Source organism: Oryx dammah, unplaced genomic scaffold, assembly GCF_014754425.2.
Source record: "Oryx dammah isolate SB20612 unplaced genomic scaffold, SCBI_Odam_1.1 HiC_scaffold_19, whole genome shotgun sequence".
Taxonomy (NCBI): domain Eukaryota; kingdom Metazoa; phylum Chordata; class Mammalia; order Artiodactyla; family Bovidae; genus Oryx; species Oryx dammah.
The window spans coordinates 8,042,336-8,065,018 of record NW_024070203.1 but is presented as its reverse complement, the minus strand read 5'-3'; positions in this window follow the sequence as shown (position 1 = coordinate 8,065,018).

The window sequence follows — 22,683 nt, the reverse complement described above, 5'->3', positions numbered from 1 at the left end:
GAACAACATGGTTTCAAATAGGAAAATGAGTGCATCAAGGCTGTATATTGTCACCCTGCTTATTTAACTTCTCTGCAGAGTACATCATGAGAAACGCTGGACTAGAAGAAACAAAGGCTAGAATCAAGATTGCCGGGAGAAATATCAATAACCTCAGATATGCAGATGATACCACCCTTATGGCAGAAAGTGAAGAGGAACTAAAAAGCCTCTTGATGAAAGTGAAAGAGGAGAGTGAAAAAGTTGGCTTAAAGCTCAACATTCAGAAAACGAACATCATGGCATATGGTCCCATCACTTTATGGGAAATAGATGGGGAAACAGTGGAAACAATGTCAGACTTTATTTTTGGGGCTCCAAAATCACTGCAGATGGTGATTGCAGCCATGAAATTAGAAGACACTTACTCCTTGGAAGAAAAGTTGTGACCAAACTAGATAGTATATTCAAAAGCAGAGACATTACTTCGCCGACTAAGGTCTGTCTAGTCAAGGCTATGGTTTTTCCTGTGGTCATGTATGGATGTGAGAGTTGGACTGTGAAGAAGGCTGAGCACTGAAGAATTGATGCTTTTGAACTGTGGTGTTGGAGAAGACTCTTGAGAGTCCCTTGGACTACAAGGAAATCCAACCATTCCATTCTGAAGGAGATCAGCCCTGGGATTTCTTTGGAAGGAATGATGCTAAAGCTGAAACTCCAGTACTTTGGCCACCTCATGTGAAGAGTTGACTCATTGGAAAATACTCTGATGCTGGGAGGGATTGTGGGCAGGAGGAGAAGGGGACAACAGAGGATAAGACGGCTGGATGGCATCACAGACTCGATGGACATGAGTCTGAGTGAACTCCAGGAGATGGTGATGGACAGGAAGGCCTGGTGTGCTGCGATTCATGAGGTCTCAAAGAGTCAGACACGACTGAGCGACTGAACTGAACTGAAATCATCCCCTACCTATGACTTTAAGACAATTGAAAGGATTTTTGGGAATCACAGGTTACTGTTGCATTTGAATTCTGGGGTATGGGGAACTTTCCTGGCCTTTATATAAACTTATAGCTGAAACTCAGCAAGCCCAAACTGACAAACTGATTTCGTCTTATCATGCAAGTGTATTTTCCTCGGTTCTTTGTCTCGTCACAACAAAGATTTGGAGCGACGGACATTAAAGCCCTCGGCGCGTCACAGCTCTCAGGTCTTGGACAAACCATGTTATAGCTCTTAGGCAAATCAGTGTTACAGCTCTATTTTATTAAGAAGATAGCAGGAGAATCCACCCTTGAAGCATGAGGGCATGCCAACCCAAAGACTTGAAGAGAAGAGAGTGGAGGAGCACATGGGAGAGGGCTAGAGAGAGAGAGGGAAAGAGAGAGAAAGAGAGCACATATGCAGGAGAGGAAGAGAGAGAGAGAGAGAGCTTTGGCTCCTCCTTTTATATGTTTTCCTCCACCTGGGCCTGCCCTATGCAAATTGGGCTTAGCCAGGAGTGCTGTTTCTTCTACCTGAAGTCTTCACTCTGTTCCTCGGACCTTCCTTTGACCTTCCTTGTTTTTTTTTTTTTTTTTAACCACCGCCATTTTGGACTCCTTTTCCCTATTCTACCTACCTAACATCCCCCCCTCAAGAGATGGGAGGCCCAATTCTTTGGGAATAGGGGCGTCGAGGTCTTTCTGGCTACTTCCTGCTGAACTGGGGCTGCGAGGGGTATTAGGCCTCCCCCTCTTGCTAGTCTCAAGCCTCAGAGTCCTTATAGCAGTGTCCATCTAAAGGTGTGATATTTTTCATGGTCGGCTGTAGTTTTATATCTTTGTTGGACTGGCACTGCATGTTGTAGCTTGTTGACCTGAGCAGAGAAAAAACGGGTTAGACAATTGACAGTACATGGAATAATCATAAGCATCATCAATGTAGGATAATAAGGACTAGCAGGGGCATTAGTCAATTTTAAATTCACATCGCCAGGATGGCTCAAGTCCCTCCTTGTCCAGGGATCAGAAGACCTATCTCTTGTCCGTTTTGGAATACAATCTCTGTCAAGCTGGGTTGGCTCTTTAGAGCTGGTTTCTTCTCCTCAGAAACCAGATTTTGAGGGTGTTCATTAGAATGGCACTCATTGGTAGTCCTGAATAGATATCTAAGATCTCCCAGGGGCTCACAGGTGTATTGAGTGTCCTCTTCTGTCTTCTTCCATGGCTTGACTCATGAGTAGTGAATCCAGGAGTCATGTCCTGGTACCTTGACTGCTGTGGGGGTAGAAAGTATTACAGGGTAGGGGCCCTTCCATGTGGGCTGGAGTTGAGCTTTTGGGGACCCATCTTTCCAGACTTTAATTAGGACTTGAGTCCCTGGAGCATATAGTGGTGACCCCTTAGAATCTTTTGGGTCCTGGTTTATACCCCACAAGCGTATATCCTGTTGGAATTGCCCAATGGCCATGGTATAAGACTGGAGGGTCTGAACCTCTGGATCTACGAGGAGGTCATTGACATAAACAAAAGGTCTCCCATATAGCATCTCATAAGGACTAACACCAAGCTGTTCCTTAGGGGAAATGCTGGTATGAAGGAGAGCTATTGGTAAAGCCTCCTTCCATCACAGGGAGGTCTCCTGGGTTATCTTTTTTATAGCTGATTTTAAGAATTGATTGGCTCTTTCTACTTTTCCTGAAAATTGAGGCCTCCAGGCACAATGGAGATAATAAGTAATGCCCAATGCTTTTGAGACCCCTTGGGTGACCTTGGAAGTAAATGATGTCCCATTGTCACTTTGTAATGACCTGGGCAGACCAAATCTTGGAATGATTTCATGAAGCAGTTTTTTTACCACCTCCTCAGCCTTCTCAGTCTGGGTGGGAAATCTTTCAATCCATCCTGTGAATGTATCTATCATGACTAATAGGTATTTATACCCTTGAGAAACTGGCATCTGGGTGAAGTCCATCTGCCAGTCCTCTCCTGGGTAGGTTTCACGTCATTGGATGGGCTGGGCCAGCTGGGGTCTTCGAGATCCTTGGGGGCTGTTTAATTGGCAAGTGGGACAAGAGGAGACCACCTGTCTTATAGTTGTTTGGAAGCCTGTTCCTCTGAAGGACCTTCTAGTAATCTTTGGAGGGCTTTTTCTCCTAAATGAGTAGTGGCACGTAAGGAGTTAACCAACTTCCATTGGAGGTTCCCAGGCAGAAAAAGGAGTCCCTCCTTTTGGAGCCACCCATATGATCTTGAAAGCCCTCACTCTTAGCTTTAAGAGTCTCACCTTCAGTATATGAAGGAGTTTCTGGCAAATTAGTCTGTGGAACTAAGGTGGCAACCCCTATTAGGTCATGGTTCTGTAATGCTGCTCTTTTATCTGCCTGATCAGCTGCTTGGTTCCTTCGTGCCACTTCTGTGTCCCCTTTTTGGTGTCCTTTACAGTGGGAGACTGAAACCTCGGTGGGCAGATGGACTGCCTCGAAAAGTCAAAGAATCTGATCACCATATTTGATTGGGAACCCTCGGGTGGTCAAGTGGCCCCTTTCTTTCCAAATAGCAGCATGTGCATGTAGCACCAGAAAGGCATATCTGGAATCAGTGTAAATGGCTATTCTTTTTCCTTTTCCCAGCTTTAAAGCTCGAGTCAGGGCTATGAGCTCAGCTAATTGGGCTGAAGTACCTGGTGGCAGAGGCTTAGCCTCTATGGTCTCAAAATTGGAGACTACTCCATACCCGGCTCTTCTTTTTCCATCCAAGACAAAGCTGCTTCCATCAGTGTACCAGATTTCCTCAGGATTGGTCAGAGGATCTTCTGACAATCCCTCTTGGGGTTTTATCCAGGGGTACAAGGTTTCTAGACAAGAGTGAAAGGGGAGAGAGTCCTCGGGGGTAGGCAGGAGGGTGGCTGGGTTAAGAATCTCACAAGGGTATATAGTGAGGCCTGGATTTTCCATCAACATTACTTGATATCTGAAGAATCTTTGATCAGACATCCATAAATGGCCTCTCCCATTTAGGAGTTGTTTTACTTGCTGGCTGGTAAAAACAGTTTGCCCCCAAAGGAGAGTTTTAAAGCATCTTCTATCATGATTGCAATAGCTGCAAGATTTCGAAGGCAGGGGGGCCAGCCTCGGGTATTTGAATCGAGCTTTTTGGATAAGTAAGCTACAGGCTGGGGCTCAGATCCCAACCTTTGAGTTAATACTGCCAAAGCTATTCCCTCTCTTTCATGGACATAAAGTTGGAATGCTTTTTCTGGGTCTGGCAACCTCAAGGCAGGTGCCTGAGTTAAGGCCTGTTTTAGTGTAGCCTCTGCCTTCTTTTGAGGAGTTCCCCACATCAGTGGGATTGAATCATCTCGTCCCTTTAAGCTTTCATATAAGGGCTTGCAATTAGACCATAGATGGGTATCCAGATTCTACAATATCCAGTTAGACCCAGGAAAGCTCACAATTGTGTTCGAGTGGTGGGGGAGGGCAACTGGAGGATTCCTTGTACTCGATCAGAGGACAGCCTCCTGGACCCGCGTGTAATCTGAACTCCCAGGTAAATGACCTTTGTCTCGACCATCTGTGCCTTAGCATGGGAGACTTTATATCCCCTTTCTGCCAAGAAGTTTAGAACCTGAATTGCATGTTGTTGGGCACTTTTCTCATCTGGAGAGCAGATTAGTAGGTCATCTATGTATTGTAATATTTTTCCATTAGGTCCCAGGTCCAGATCTAGGAGATCCCAGCTAAGGGCCTGTCCAAGCAGGTGGGGGCTATCTCTGAACCCCTGAGGTAATACTGTCCAAGTCATCTGTTAGTGTTTTTCTCCTGGGTCCTCCCACTCAAAGGCAAAAAGATATTGAAATTCTTTAGGCAGTGGTATACAAAAAAAAAAAAAAAAAAAAAGCATCTTTGAGATCCAAGACTGTAAACCACTTGGCACTGGGTGGAATTTCTCCCAAGATTACATAGGGATTGGGTACTGTGGGATGGAAGGGGACTACAGCTTCATTTATGATCTGGAGATACTGAACCATTCGCCAGGTTCCATCTTTTTTCTTTACTAAGAGGATTGGGGTGTTACATGGCGAACTGGTGAGGCCCAATAGCCCACAAGCAAGGAATTGATTTATTAAAGGCTGTAGTCCCTCTCGAGCCTCTCTTTTGAGAGGGTTTTTTTTTTTGGTTAGGAAACCGAGTGGGATCTCAGAGGACAATGATGACCGGTTCGGCTTGGTAGGCTCGTCCAGGAATCCCCTGTCTTCCCATAGTTTTTGGTCCCTCTCTATTGTAGGTGTAATGGGTTCTTCAGTAGCAACCAGGAAGCTGTAGAGCTCTAGGGGCTAAAAAACTTCCCATCACATGGGTGGTCCCCAGCTTAGTGAGTATCTCTTTTCCCAATAAGGGAGTAGGACACTCAGGGACCACCAGAAACTGGTGGGAAAATATTTGTCCATCCCAGCAACAAAGAAGTGCTCGGGTGAATCTTTTAGTAGTTGCCTTTCCTGTAGCACCCAAAATGGTAGAGGTTTGGGAGAAGGCTCCAGAGTAGGAGATCAAGACAGAGTAGGTAGCCCCTGTGTCAACCAAGAAATTTTCGGATCTACCTGCCACATCCAGTTGCACCCTTGGTTCCAGCCCCATAATGGTTATCTGTGACAGGCGGGCTGGCTGGAGTGGGCCACTTCAGTCCTCTTGAACCATCATGAGGGTAGGCTTGGCACTTGACCTTGAGGCTCTTGGGTCCTGAGGGCAGAGTGCCGCCCAGTGTCCCAGTTGATGGCATTTGTGGCAAGCTGTTCTAGGAGACTTGTCACAGTTTGGCCACTCTTTGTCCCAATGCCCCGCCTGTCTACAGATCAGGCATTTGTCTCGTGCCTTGTCCTTCAAGGATTGGAGGGCGGCCAGCATCTGGGCATTCCTTGTCTCTTTCTTTCTCTCCTTCTCCTGGGCCTTGGCCTCCTTCTGTTCTGTTATAAAAGGTATTGGTGGCTGTCTGGACCATCTCATCTAAAGAGGCAGCGGGGTCCTGCTGTTGTAGCTGTTGTAACTTAATTCTGATATCTGATGCACATTGGGACAGGAATTTGTCCTTTAAAAATCACCTGTCCCTCAAAAGAGTCTAAGTCCAGATTGGTAAACTTTTGAAGTGCCTCTTTTAGCCTTTCCAGAAAGGCAATGGGGTTCTCACTGGGCTCCTGAGTTACTGCTGAGACTGGGCACAGTCCCACAAGTAATAGGCTTCCTTCTGTTTCCATGGGTGAACTTCCTTAGGGGTGAGTCTTTCTGAAGCTTATCCTACCCAGAACTGTTGCAACCTGAAAGCCAGGTGTCCCCAGGTCAGGGTGCAGATCTCCAGGCAGGCTGAGGCATGACAACCTTTTGAGGACCTGATCCCTAGGCAGATCAAGGCGGGATGACCTCCTGGGACCCCCAGACTGGGGTTTGGGCGTCCCCAAGGTCTCCAGAGTGACCAGTGCTGGGTAGAATTAAGGGGTTTGTAACTCATTGCTAGTTTGCCCACTGTGGAAGCTCATCCTACCTAGTACTGTTGCAACCTGAGAGCCAGGCATCCCTGGGTCAGGTTGCAGATCCCCAGGCAGGCTGAGGTGTGACAGCCTCCTGGAGATCGAATCCCTGGGCAGGTCGAGGCATGACTACCTCCTGGGACCCCTGGGACTAGCGGATCCCCGAGTAGGTTGAGGCATGACAACCTTTCAAGGACCAGATCCCTAGGCAGGTCAAGGCGTGATGACCTCCTGGGACCCCCGGACTGGAGTTGGGCATCTCCAAGATCTCCAGGGTGACCAGTACTGGGTAGGATTAGGGGGTTGGATATTATAGAGTATTTCCCTCCCAAGGCCAGCTATTTTCTGATTGTCTCTCCAGAAGATTGTAGAGGCAACCTTGTGGGTCTGGATGGGGCTCAGGCAAAGAGCATGAAAGAGGAGGGAAGGGGGAAGAGCACAACCTTTGGAAGAATGAAGTAGCACAAGGGGTTAATGTAAACCAATTAAAACCAACTGGGTCCAAGATGAAAAGTAAAATTCAAGTACTTAATCCCCAATCTATAAGCCAACAGACACACCCAGAAGTGGCAGGACAGCTCCAAGGCAAAAGAGGGAGGAGTGGGTGGTTCCCGAATAGTAAGGATGATACTCCCACTCATTAGCATATGAATTCCATCCCTTCACAAAACTTAGCCAGGCTTAATTCCATGGCCCCAGCCCTTGCCCTTGGCAATGGTTCACACCCTGAAGAGTGGCTTCTCTCTGAATCCTAACAAATCCACCTCTTATAGCTTTGTCTCTCAATGAATTTCTGTCATGAGACATCAGGGCCTGAGTTTCATTAGTTTTGGCTGAGGTTGAGAGAGAGCTGAAGGACAGGAGGAAAAAGCAGTGGGAAAAACGTGCCAAGGAATCCCCTTCATAGCCCACCGGAAAATTTGCTAAATTTCTGACTGGTGCTCACAATTTCATTGGTCTGATCCTTGGCACAGAGAAGAGAAAGGACAGAAGAATCCCCACCAGCTTGTATAAAAGCTACTGGGGCTCAGCAGATAGCACCTTTGGGACATGCTGAGGAGCAGCCTCTCCAGAGTCCCTCAGTTGTGCCCCCTGCCACCTGCCTGTTTGTGGGAGGTTCAAGGAAACAAGAAATGAGAGATTGTAAAGGAATTAAGATTTCATTAGGCATGTCCCTCCAGCCAGAGGAACGAGGACCTATTACCTTAACTGGAGGTCTTCTGGGATCTGAGACTGGGCCACGTGGGCTTTCCGCTGTCCCAGTTTCCAGCACGATGGGCCTTCCCCTGCGCTGGATTTTCTTTGTGTTCTGCCTATACCGCAGGAGCTTCACTGAGTTGGGCTCCGGCTCTGCTTGACCTCTTCCACACGGAGATTGTTTCAGCCAGGTTACATCCGAGTCACGGCACCATAGATACCACACAAGTGTATGTACCTCTGTTCTTTGTCTCGTCACAACGAAGATTTGGAGCGACGGACATTAAAGCCCTCGGCACGTCACAGCTCTCGGGTCTTGGGCAAATCATGTTATAGCTCTTAGGCAAATCAGTGTTACAGCTCTATTTTATTTAGAAGATAGCAGGAGAATCCATCCTTGAAGAGTGAGGGCATGCCAACCCAGAGACTTGAAGAGAAGAGAGTCGAGGAGAACGTGGGAGAGGGGGAGATAGAGAGGGGGAGAGAGAGTGAAAGAGCGCACACATGCAGGAGAGGAAGAGAGAGAGAGTGCTTTGGCTCCTCCTTTTATATGTTTTCCTCCACCTGCGCCTGCCCTATGCAAATTGGGCTTAGCCAGGAGTGTTGTTTCTTCTACCTGAAATCTTCACTCTGGTCCTCGGACCTTCCTTTGACCTTCCTTGTTTTTTTATAGCCACCACCATTTTGGACTCCTTTTCCTATTCTACCTAACAGTCTCCAGAAACTCAAAAAGCTTTTAAGATTCTTCAGACTGCTCTCCTGCAAGCTCCAGCTCTGAGCTTGCCCACAGGATCAGAATTTATTTTATTTGTCACTGAAAGAAAATATATGGCCTTGGGAGTTTTGACACAACCCTGAGGGCCTCACCAGCAACCTATTGCTTATCTGAGCAGAGAATTAGATGTAATTTCACGTGGGCGGCCCCACTGCCTAACAGTAATTGGGGCAGCGGCTTTATTAGCGCCTGAAGCTTTAATGATAATTAATAGACAAAACCTTACTGTACTGACTTCTCATGATATGAGTGGAATCTTAAATTCTAAGGTTAATATTTGGATGATAGACAGTAGGCTTCTTAAATATCAGTCAATGTTGTTAGAAGGACCCGTAACTAAGCTCAAAGTTTGTGGAAATTTAAGTCCTGCCACTTTCCTTCCTGAAAAAGAAAATGAAACACCTGATCATGATTGTTCCCAATTTCTAACTTTAAACCATGCAGCTCGGGAAGATCTAATGGATACCCCATTAGACAATCCTGACATGGAAATATTTACAGATGACAGTTCTTTTTCTCAGGATGGAAAGTGTAAAGCAGGTTACACCATGGTGACTGCTGAACAGGTTTTGGAAGCAAAATCTCTCTCCCAGGGAACCAGTGCTCAATTAGTGGAGCTTGTGGCTCTGACCAAGCTCTAGAGTTAAGCAAAGGGCAGCAGGTAAATATCTACATGGATTCTAAGAATGTTTATTTGACTTTACATGATCATGCTGCAATATGGAAAGAAAGACAGTTTAAAACAGCAAAAGGAGAACCTGTTAAGCATTTCAGAGAGACCCAGAGACTTTTAACTGCTATATATTGTCCTAAAGAAGTAGCTGTTATGCATTGCAAAGGACACAGCAGGGATGGGAGTAAAGTAGCCAAAGGTAATCAGCTGGCTGACTGTCAAGCCAGAAAAGCGGCACTTTACAAAACCCCTTCACTGCAGACACCTTTGATCTAGACAGGTCCTGTGGAACAGGAAAAAAACACAATATACTGAGGAAGAATTAAAAAGATATGAAAAAGGAGGAACAAGGATTACTGATAAAAGATGGTTACAGTCTGAGGGTAGATGATTAATAATTCATAAAAATGCTCAGTGGAAAATTCTTAAGTGTTTACATCAGAGTTTTCATTTGGATGCAGAGAGTACTTACCAAATGGCTTCTCGTTCGTTTGAAGGTAAACATGTAATGAAAACTTTAAAGAATATTATCAAAAGGTGTGAGATTTTTCAGAAAAATAACCCAAAGACTGAAAAACTTGCAAAATCTGGATTACAACCAAATGAGAAGTATCCTGGAGAGGACTGGGAAATTGATTTTACTCATATGCCAAAAGCTAATGGATATTCCTGCTTACAAGTTTGGGTAGATACTTTTACTGGATGGATTGAGGCTTTTCCCTGTCGTAGTGAACAGGCTAAGGAGGTTATAAAGATTTTAATCCATGAAATTATCCCCAGGTTTGGGCTGCCACGGAGCCTTCAGAGAGACAATGGCTTCACCTTTAAAGGTGCTGTAATTCAGGGGGTATCTAAAGCTCTAGGAATACAATATCACTTACACTGTTCCTGAAGACCCCAATCCTCAGGAAAGGTTGAAAAATCTAAGGATATTATATAAAAAAAAAAAATTGCACAAATTAACACCAGAGACGCAGGACAATTGGATTAAAGTCCTACCCATAGCCTTAATGAGGGCTCGAACTGCCCCCAGAAAGGAGAGACTGTCCCCCTTTGAATGTATTTAAGGAAGGCCTTTCTAACACCCAGACATTGTTACAGACCCTGAAGCCTTGGAATTAACTAGTTATGAAACTCAGCTCTCAGCTTTTCAACAGGCATTAACAGAACTCCAGGAGACAACTCCTGACCCAGCCTCTGAGTCAAGCAAGCCTCTATTTGAGCCAAGAACTGAGGTCCTCATAAAAAACATTGGGATCTGGGAGCTCATCCCTCGAGGCCCTCTGGAAAGTCCCTTACCAGGTTATTCTTTCTTCTCCCACAGCTGCCAAAGTGCCAGGAATTGATTTGTGGATACATCACACTCGAGTTAAGAGGTAGCACCCTGACCAAAACTAAGTGACATATTTTTATGTCTTTACTTTCTATGCTCTGACTTTGAACTTTTCAAATGGGCCTGATAACCTATGTGAGCTTACTTCTGCTGACTCCAAATATCCTGTGTCTGCCATTTGATCCTCAAGACAATGCCTTCCTGTCCTGGGTTCAATGACTATTTTGCTACACATAAGGCAAATAGGTCTAGATCTAATGTTTTTTTACCTGACGTGTATCAAATATGGGATGAGGTTATATGGCTAACTCCTGCAAAAAGGACGTTTAATATCTACTAACCCTATATACTGGGAACAAACAGAGCCATCGCCAAAAGTTAGCCAACAATTTAATTACAATGATTGGAAACAACTGGGATTTTTGCCTCAGGAAATATGCAATGTAATCACTCCTGTGTTTTCCAACCCCAGTTCAGGTCCTTCCTTTGTCTGGCCAGGCACTAATTGGGACTGGATATCTCAGTCACACTGGCTTGCTTCAAACAGGACTTATTGGATATGTGGCTCTTACCTATGGGCATGGCTTTCCCCTGGTTGGATAGGGAGATGCACCCTGGGTCTAGCCTTTACTCACGGCTTTATATTTTCAGAGCTTCCAGAAAAGCCTGCTTATTTACCCCACCTTAAAACTCGGTGGGCAAGGTCTGTATTTCACTGGTATGATTTGGCTACAGTGTTTGTTCCCTCTTTGGGAACTACAGATGTTATGCTATGAGTGGATGCTTTGACTAATTTTACTCAAGAGGCATTACAAGATTCTCAAAAGGTTATTTCAGCTCTTAATGCTGAACAAGCACAAATTAGAAAGGTGGTTTTACAAAACAGATTGGATTTAGATATCTGACAGCTGCGCAAGGAGGAACGTGTGCTATTATTCATACCCAATGCTGTACATACATACCTGATATGAGCACGAATGTTACTCATGTTACTAAACACATAAACAAGTTGATTGGGGCCATGGATACTCCTGAAGCCTCAATTGCCTTACTTTGGGAGAAGTTAACTAGTTCCCCATGGTGGACAACTATCTTAATTACAAAAATTCTGATTGTTTTGTTTTTGCTGTTTGCTGCCTGCATCTGTAAGTGCATAACTGAATTTGTTTCTAGCCACATGAAAGCTTTTAAGTTACAAATGGTTGTGCAAACTCCTGCTACTGCAGAAGCTTCCTCCCACTACTATTTAGGGCCCCTGGATCAGATATCCTCAATATCAGGATTAGGAGAATATGTTGCCTCACCAATTTAGGGACAACCCCCCTTCTCAGCTTGGAAGCAGTTATGGAATGAGAATGACGTCCCTTTTCCCTGCTGCTGCTGCTAAGTCCCTTCAGTCGTGTCCAACTCTGTACGACCCCATAGATGGCAGCCCACCAGGCTCCCTCATCCCTGGGATTCTCTAGGCAAGAACACTGGAGTGGGTTGCCATTTCCTTTTCTAATGCATGAAAGTGAAAAGTGAAAGTGAAGTCGCTCAGTCATGTCCGACTCTTAGTGACCCCATGAACTGCAGGCCACCAGGCTCCTCCACCCATGGGATTTTCTAGGCAAGAGTACTGGAGTGGGGTGCCATTGCCTTCTCCCCCCTTTTCCCTAGGCAACGTAATTCTCCTAAAAGAAAAGCGGGGAATGAGAGGGTAACAGGCAGGAAGGTCAGGGGTCTCCAAATGGAGGAAATAGCTTGCAAGCGTCAGACATTTTTATCTCTCTTAAGAGGCAGGAGGAAACAAACTAGCGATATTTTTTCCTTCTCTATACAAATTTAAAAGGAGGTTTATCTTAAAATACTGTGTTGCCATAATGACACCTGGTTTCACCTGAAGTTAACTATTCTCAAACCTAGAGATAACCAATGCCTTTTTCTTATGGAAATGTTTGTCTTAAGCTATGATAATGTACTATGCATTTACCCCAAACTCTGTCTTCAAGTTGGTCCCCTCTTTGGTCAGAACCTACTTGACAAACCAGTATGTTATACTCAGATATTGTTCCTCTAATCTATGTAAATAGAACTATTTGTATGGTGATCTGACCTTCTTCAAGATTCAAGTTAATCATTTTATGGTGATTAATCATGAACCATTTGGTGCCAAGATTATCCCAAAATGCATCTTATGGGTGAGGGGCCTGGTGCCATTCTGAGTTTTAAGACATTCCTTTCTTTCATTAACAGACTGCTAGTGACTATATAACATCCAGCTGAAGACTAGCAGGGGGGTACTCTTTCTGCCCCCTTCTGATACCTATGTCAGAAGCTTTCTCTATCTCCTTTATACTTTAATAAAACTTTATTACACAAAAGCTCTGAGTGATTAAGCCTCGTCTTTGGCCCCAGATTGAATTCTTCTCTTCCGGGGGCCAAGAATCCCGACGTCTTTGCTTAATTCAATAACAACCTTTCACCAGGAACTGAACCCCTGTCTCCTGTATCTCCTGCATTTGAGGTAGATTCTTTACCTGCTGAGCCATTGGAGAAGATTCCTTTTATATTGCAGGCATATATCTTTACAACTGTCAAATCTTTTCAGTCATTATATCTTCTTAATTTAGTCCCTTTTCATTATGTAATGACCTTCCTTTTCATTCATTGCAGCCCTTGTTTTAAAGTCTATTTTGTCTGATATGATTATTACTATCACACTTCTCTTTGTCTTTCTATTTGCATAAGCAAGCCTTTTCTCACCCCCTCAATTCAGTTCCCTGTTCTTTAGATCTGAACTGAGTCTCTTGTAAACAGCATAAATATGATTTTTATCTTTGTATCAATTCAGCAACTGTATGTTTTTAGATTAAAGCATTCAATCCATTTATATTTAAATTATTTATTAATTATTTACCTATAGCCATTTTGTCATTTTGTTGTAGTTGTTTGTTTTTAGTTTTTTTGTTTGTTTGTTTTGTTTGCTTCTGGCTTGTCTTCTTTTGATAACTTTCTTTGTGATTTGAAAATGACCTTAGCACTATGCCTGGACTCCTTGTTCTTATTTGTGTGTGCATCTATTGTAGATTTATGGTTTGTTGTTACCACAAGTTTTCTGTATATATTGATGATGATACTTCTTTTGTCTTTAAACTTCCCTAGTAATTTTATATAAATAATTGGTCTGCTACATTTACTGCATATTTCCCTTTACCAGTGACAATTTCCTTTCATAATTTTAATGTTTCTAGTTGTGGTCTTTTCGGCTTAGAGAAGTACTTTTAACATTTCTCATAAATCCAATTTAGTGGTGCTGAAAACTTTTAGGTTTTATTTGTCTGTAAAACCTTTTGTCTGTTCTTCGAATCTGAGTGATATTAGCATTCCAGGTAGAATAAGCCTGGTTGTAGGTTGTTTGTTTGTTTTAATTTCATCACTTTAAATATATCAGGCTACTCACTACTCACCTGTAAAATTTAGGCTGAAAAGTCATCTAATAGATTTATGTTTCCCTTGCATAAAATTATTTGTTTTCCCCTTGTTGTGTTTAATGTTTATCTTTAATTTTATCAAGTATATTTTTAAACATTTTATCATATTAATTATAATGTCTTGGTTGGACTCTTTGAGTTTATCTTCTTTGGAACTCTATGCTTTCTAGACCTGGATAGGATATCTATTTCTTTTCTCAGATTTGGAATTTTTTCATTTATTTCTTCAAATAAGTTCTTTATCTTTCTTTTTTCTTCTTCTTCTGGGACCCTTTAATGCAAATGTCTGTATGACTGATATTATCTCAGAAGTTTCTTAAACTAGCCTCATTTTTTAAATTATTCTTTTTCCTTTTATTATTATTATTTTTTCCTGTTCAGCTTAAGTAAATCTATTATTTTGTTCAGTAGTTAGAATAGGAAAAGGAGTCCAGAATCAGTTCAGTTCAGTTCAGTCGCTCAGTCGTGTCTAACTCTTTGTGATCCCATGAATTGCAGCACACCAGGCCTCCCTGTCCATCACCAACTCCCGGAGTTCACTCAGACTCACGTCCATCGAGCCCATGATGCCATCCAGCCATCTCATCCTTGGTTGTCCCCTTCTCCTCCTGCCCCCAATTCCTCCCAGCATCAGAGTCTTTTCCAATGAGTCAACTCTTCGCATGAGGTGGCCAAAGTAGTGGAGTTTCAGCTTTAGCATCATTCCTTCCAAAGAAATCCCAGGGCTGATCTCCTTCAGAATGGACTGATTGGATCTCCTTGAAATCCAAGGGACTCTCAAGAGTCTTCTCCAACATCACAGTTCAAAAGCATCAATTGTTCGGTGCTCAGCCTTCTTCACAGTCCAACTCTCACATCCATACATTACCACAGGAAAAAACCATAGCCTTGACTAGACGGACCTTAGTTGGCAAACTAATGTCTCTGCCTTTGAATATGCTATCTAGGTTGGTCATAACTTTTCTTCCAAGGAGTAAGCGTCTTTTAATTTCATGGCTGCAGTCACCATCTGCAGTGATTTTGGAGCCCCAAAAAATAAAGTCTGGCACTGTTACCACTCTTTCCCCATCTATTTCCCATGAAATGATGCGACCAGATGCCATGATGTTCGTTTTCTGAATGTTGAGCTTTAAGCCAACTTTTTCACTCTCCACTTTCACTTTCATCAAGAGGCTTTTTAGTTCCTCTTCACTTTCTGCCATAAGGGTGGTGTCATCTGCATATATGAGGTTATTGATATTTCTCCCAGCAATCTTGATTCCAGCTTGTGATTCTTCCAGTCCAGCGTTTTTCATGATGTACTCTGCATATAAGTTAAATAAGCAGGGTGACAATATACAGCCTTGATGTACTCCTTTTCCTATTTGGAACCAGTCTGTTGTTCCATGTCCAGTTCTAACCATTGCTTCCTGACCTGCATACAGATTTTTGAAGAGGCAGGTCAGGTGCTCTGGTATTCCCATCTCTCTCAGAATTTCCCACAGTTTATTGTGATCCACAGAGTCAAAGGCTTTAGCATAGTCAATAAAGCAGAAATAGATGTTTTTCTGGAACTCTCTTGCTTTTTCCATGATCCAGCGGATGTTGGCAATTTGATCTCTGGTTCCTCTGCCTTTTCTAAAACCAGCTTGAACATCAGGAAGTTCACGGTTCACATACTGTTGAAGCCTGGCTTGGAGAATTTTGAGCATTACTTTACTAGCGTGTGAGATGAGTGCAATTGTGCGGTAGTTAGAACATTCTTTGGCATTGCCTTTCTTTGGGATTGGAATGAAAACTGACCTTTTCCAGTCCTCTGGCCAATGCTGAATGAATGGCTAAAAGACAAAGAAGGGAAAAGCCCACAAAAATAGAACAAAGGAAGGTTGAAAGACCAATGTGAGGACCACAGGTGAAACAAACATTTCTCCTGGCTAGCCCAATTTACATAAGGCAGGCTCAAGGGAGGAGAAAAACCATATAAAATGAGGAGTGAAAATCGTACTTTTTCTTTCTTTCTTCTCTTTGCATTGTTGGGTTGGCCTGCCCCCATGCCTCTAGGATGTATTTTCCTTTGCTTGCCAAATAAAACCGAGCTGTAACACTAGTCTGTCCATCACTTCAAATTTTTGCTGTGGTGAGACAGAACTGAAGAAATTACACACTCTCCTGACATATATGGTGTCATTTTTCAGATGTAAACTGGCTGAAACAACCTAGGCTCAGCCCCCACGAGTTATGGCCAAGCACAGTAGAAGCTCAACTTGGTGAAAGCTCCCATGGTGGAAGCAGAATGTGAAGAATACCCAATGCAATGGAAGTGACAAGAAGCCCAGCATGTTGGAAACCAGGACAGCTAAAACAAACTCTGCTGAAAGCTCATGTGGCTCAGTCTCAAATTCCAGACCTCTGGTTAAGGTAGGAAGTAGGTCCTCGATCCTATGACTGGAAGGACATATGACTAACAAAATCTTAATTCCTTTACAATTACTTGTTTCTTGTTTCCTCAACCCCCTCCATGAATAGGTGAGTGGCAGTGAGTGCAATTTAGGGACTCAGGCAGGGGCTACTTAGGAGCTGTTGCCCAGAGAAGTGGGGATTCTTTTGTCCTTAATATTTATGCCAAGTATCAGACATATGAGAACTGTCAGTACAGGTCAGGTATTTAGCAGATTTTCTGACAGGTTGTGAAGGGGATTCCTCAGCATGTTTTTCTCACTGCTTTTTCTTCCCAACCTTCAGCTCCTCTCTCCCAGGACTTGAGCCCAGCCAAAACTCACGGTGCCTAATTTGAGGACCTAATGAAGCTCAGGCTCTTGATATCTCATTGCAAAACATTCAGTGAGAGACACAGTGAGAGGTAGATTTGTTTGGATTGAGAGGGAAGCACACTCCGAGTGTGGGCCATCACAGAGGGCAAGTACAGTGGTCATGGAATGTGGTTTGGTTAGTTTTCAGGAGCTAGGTGATTTTGTATGCTAATGAGTGGGAAGATAATTCCAACAATTGGGGAACCACCCAGTCCTCAGGCTCTTGCCAGTGCCTTTGGACAGTCCTAGCACCTCATGGTGTGTCATTTTGCTTGCAGATTGAGGATCAAGCTTTAGTTGAATTTGACTTCTCATCTTGGACCCATTTGATTTTAATCAGTTTATGTTATGCCCTTGGGTTATATCATTCTTTCAAAAGTTGTTCCCTGCCCCCTTTCCTCCTGTTTCATGCTCTTCTCCTGATCCCCGTCTGGGCCCAAAATGTTGCCTCTACAATCTTCTGGATAACCAGAAAATAGCTAGCCTTTAGGAGGGAAATACTGTATAATATCTAATCCCTCTAGATATTCAGGCCTTCATCTTCCACGTTTCCTACAACATGTGCAAGAACAGCACCTCTCAGTGAACCTGCTAGGGTGGGTGACAGGCACACAATGCCTGCTAGAAGTCCATCTGTTGGTGGCATTCCTTCAAGGGCAATTGGGCTTCCAGAGATAATATTTGCCACTTTGGGAGTTTTCCCTGCAGGCTGTTTGGGCCCAAACTTTGCCACTTGTATCCTAAAGTTATAAACATATCCCTGGATCAAACGTCAACTCCACTTTTATGAAACATCTTGTCTGTTGCCTCTGATCAATTTGTTCTGAAGCTACTTCCTAACTCCTACAACCAGGACACTGCCCCCATGTAGGCAACATCACTACACTCCACTTATTGAAATATTCTCAATGCCTCTAACAAGACCAGATAGCCCACTCCTTTGTCATTACTTCTGTTATTCCCTAAAGTAGGTCTATGACAATGAAATGCTTACCATTGGAGACACCTTAAACTACTCTTATGGAGGACTAGGGGAGCAAATCAGTGACTTGAATTCCCTCATTGCAATAAGAGGATAAGGCTTATAACTATTTCACCAGGTTCCCTGTCTCAGGGTACAGGCTCAGATTGCTTTACATCATAATATCTATTCCCATCTATGGTGGACAAACCAGCAATGAGTTAAGATTATAGCACCTTAATCCTATCCAGCATTTGTCAGGCTCTCCAGCCTGGGGGTCCCAAGAGGTAGACTTGCCTTGACCTGCCTAGAGGACTTGTTCTTAGAAGATTGTCACACCTCAACCTGCTTTGGGATCCACAAGTCCAGGGATCCCAGGAGGTCGACATGCCTCAACTTGCCAGGGACCCAATTCTTGGGAGGGAGGTAAAACTGCCTTGACCTGCCTGGGGATTTGATCTCTAGCAGGCTGTCATGCTTCAGCCTGTCTGGGAATCTGCATCCTGACCCAGGGATGCATGGCTCTCAGACTGCGACAGTACTGGATAGGAAAACCTTCAGAAAGACTCACCCCTAAGGAAGTCTACCCTTGAAAGTAGAAGGAAGCCTATTAGCTGTGGGACTTTGCCCAGTCTCACCAATAACTCAGGAGTCCAATGACAACTCCATTACCCTTCTGGAAAGGATAAAAGAGGTCCTCCAAAGTTTACCAATCTGAACTTAGACTCTTATGAGGGATAGGTTATTTTAAAGGACAAATTTCTGTCCCAATGTTCATCAGACATTAGGATAAAGTTACCACAGCTACAGCAGCAGGACTCTGCTGCCTCTTTAGATGAAATGGTCCAGACAGCCACTGATACCTTTTATAACAGAGAACAGAAGAGGGAGGCCAAGGCCCAGGAAAGGAAGTAAAGGAAAGAGAAAAGGCATGGCCAGATCTGGCAACCCTCCAGGGAAGCCCTATGGCAAACCCCGAGTCCTTGAAGGACAAGGCAGGAGGCAAATACCTAATCTGTAGACAGGCTGGACATAAGACTCTTTTGGGCCAAAGAGTGTCCAAACCATGACAAGTCTCCTAAAACAGCTCGATATAAATGCCACCAATTGGGACACTGAGCAGCACTCTGACCTCAGGACCAGAGGGCCTCAAGGTCAAGTGCCAAAACTTCCCTCACAATGATTCAGCAGGACTGGAGTGGCCCACACCACTCAGCCCACCTGCCACAGATAACAATCACAGGGCTGGAGCCAAGGCTGCACTTGTATGTGGCAGGTAGGTCTGAGAATTTCTAGGTTGACACAGGGGCTGGCTACTCTCTTTTAATCTCTTACTCCAGAGACTTCTTCTTCCAAACCTGTACTATTTTGGGTGCTACAGGAAAAACAATTACAAAAAGATTCACCTGAGTATTTTGTTAATGAGGTGGACAGATATTTCCCCCAGTTTCTGGTGTTCCCTGAGTGTCCTACTCCCTTTTTGGGAAGAGATTTTTCTTTGCATTTGAAAGCTTGCAGCTACTGCAGTACTGATAGAAGATGCTTTCACTCTCTCTTGGGGACAAACTAGCTATTTTTACCAGCCACCGAGTGAAACAACTCCTGAATGGGAGAGGCAATTTATGGATTTCTGATCAAAGAATCGTCAGATATCAAGTAGTGCTAATGGAAAATCCAGGCCTGGCTATATCCTCTTGTGAGCTTTTTAACCCAGCTACCCTTCTACCTATCCCTGAGGACTCTCTCCCCTTTCACTCTTGCCTACAAACTTTGAACCCCTGGACAAAATTGCGAGAGGGATTATCAGAAGATCCTCTGATTAATCCTGAGGAAATCTGGTACACTTATGGAATCAGCTTTGTCTTTGATGGAAAAAGAAGAGACGGAGATGCAGTAGTCTCCAATTTTGAGACCATAGAGGCTAAACCTTTGCCACCAGTACGTCAGCCCAATTAGCTGAGCTCCTAGCCCTGACTTAAGCTTTAGAGCTAGTAAAAAGAAAGAGTAGCCCTTTACACTGACTCCAAGTATAACTTTCTGGTGCTACATGCACATGCTCCTATTTTGAAAGAAAGAGGCCACTGGACCACCCGAGTGTCCCCAATCAAGTATGGTGATCAAATCCTTAGGCTCTTGGAGGCAGTCCATCTACCTGCTGAGGTTTCCATCTCCCATTGGAAGGACACCAAAAAGGCAACATGAAAGTGGCACAAGGGAACCAAGCAGCTGATCAGGCAGATAAAAGAGCAGCATTACAGAACAATGACCTAATAGGGGTTGCCACCTTAGTCCCACAGACTAATTTGCCATAAATTCCTTCATATACTGAAGGTGAGACTCTTAAAGCTAAAAGTGAGGGCTTTCAAGAAGATCATATGGGGTGGTTCCAAAAGGAGGGGCTCCTTTTTCTGCCTGGGAATCTCCTTTGGAAGTTGGTTAACTCCTCACATGCCACCACACATTTAGGGGAAAAGGCCCCTCCAAAAATTGCTAGAAAGGTCCTTCAGAGAAACAGTCCTCCAAATGAGTATAAGCCAAATGGTATCCTCTTGTCCCACTTGCCAATTAAACAACACCTAAGGAGCTTAAAGACCCCAGCTGGCCCAGACTATTCAATGATGTAAGACCTATCAAGGAGAAGACTGGCAGATGTACTTCACCCAGATGCCACTTTCTCAAGGGTATAAATACCTGTTAGTCATGATAGATACATTCACAGGATGGATTGAAGTCTCTTCCACCCAGACTGAGAAGGCTGAGGAAGTGATTTAAAAAAAAAAAAAAAAAAAGACTGCTTTTTGTTTTCATGAAATCATTTCAAGGTTTGGTCATACAAAGTTACAATGAGCCATCATTTACCTTTGAGGTCACCCAAGTGGTCTCTAAAGCACTGGACATTACTTATTACCTCCATTGTGCCTGGAGGCCTCAGTCTTTAGGAAAAGCAGAAAGAGCCAACCAATTCTTAAAATCAATAATAAAAAAGATAACTCAGGAGATCTCCCTGGGATGGAAGGAAGTTTTAGCAATAGCTCTCTTCCACACCTGACTTGTCTCTAAAGAACAGGTTGGCCTTAGGCTTTATGAGATGCTATATGGGAGACATTTTGTTTACATCAATGACCTCTTCCTAGATCCAGAGGCTTAGTCCCTTTGGTCTTATATGATGGTCATTCGGCAATTCCAAAAAGACATACACTTGTGGGGTGTTAAGCAGGACCTAAATGATTCTAAAGAGCCATCACTATATGTTGGTGGCTATTAATTAATAGAACTAATAAATGAATATAGTAAAGTTGCAGGATATAAAATTAACACACAGGAATCCCTTGCATTCCTATGCACTAACAATGAGAAAACAGAAAGAGAAATTAAGGAAATAATTCCATTCATCATTGCAATGAAAATAATAAAATGCTTAGGAAGAAATCTACCTAAAGATACAAAAGGCCTATATATAGAAAACTATAAAACACCAATTAAAGAAATAAAATATGACACAAATAAATGGAGAACTAACTATGTTCATGGATAGGAAGAATCAGTATAATGAAAATGAGTATACTACCCAAAACAATCTATAGATTCAATGAAATCCGTATCAAGCTGCCAACAGTATTTTCCAGAGAAGTAAAACAAATAATTTCACAATTTGTATGGAAATACAAAAAAACTTGAATAGCCAAAGCATCTTGAGAAAGAAGAATGGAACTGGAGGAATCAACCTGCCTGACTTCAGGCTATACTTCACAGCTACAGTGATCAAGACAGTATGGCACTGGCACAAAGACAGAAAAAAAAAAAAAAAATATCAAAGGAACAAAATAGAAAGCCCAGAGATAAATTCACCCACCTATGGGCACCTTACCTTTGACAAAGGAGGCAAAAATATACAATGGAGAAAAGACAATCTCTTTAACAAGTGGTGCTGGGAAAACTGGTCAACCACTTGTAAAAGAATGAAATTAGAACATTTTCTAACACCATACACAAAAATAAACTAAAAATGGATTAGAGATCTAAATGTAAGACCAGAAACTATAAAACTCCTAGAGGAAAACATAGGAAAAACACTCTGACATAAATCACAGCAGGATCCTCTATGACCCACCTCCCAGAGTAATAGAAATAAAACCAAAAAAAAAAAAAAAAAGGGACCTAATTAAACTTGAAAGCTTTTTTCAAAGACAGCCTTCAGAATGGGAGGAAATAATAGCAAACAAAGCAACTGACAATTAATTAATCTCAAAAATATACAAGTAGCTTATGTAGCTCAATTCCAGAAAAATAAACGACCCAATCAAAAAAATGGACCAAAGAACTAAACAGACATTTCTCCAAAGAAGACATACAGATGGCTAACAGACACATGAAAAACTGCTCAACATCACTCATTATCAGAGAAATGCAAATCAAACCACAATGAGGTGCCATCTCACACCAGTCAGAATGGCTGCTATCAAAATGACTACAAGCAATAAATGCTGGAGAGGGTGTGGAGAAAAGGGAACCCTCTTTACACTGTTGGTGGGAATGCAAACTAGTACAGCCACTATGGAGAACAGCGTGGAGATTCTTTAAAAATAACTGGAAATAGAACTGCCATACAACCCAGCAATCCCACTGCTGGCCATACACACTGAGTGCACAATAATTGAAAGAAACACGAGTACCCCAATGTTCATCACAGCACTGTTTACAATAGGCAAGACATGGAAGCAACCTAGATGTCCATTGGCAGGCAAAAGGATAAGAAAGCTGTGGTACATATACACAATGGAATATTTCTCAGCTATTGAAAACAATGCATTTGAATCAGTTTTAATGAGATGGATGAAACTGGAGCTTATGATACTGAGTCTGAAGTAAATCAGAAAGAAAATCACCAATACAGTATATTAACACATTATACATGAAATTTAGAAAGATGGTAACTATCACCCTGTATGCGAGACAGCAAAAGAGACACAGATGTAAAGAACAGACTTTTGGACTCTGT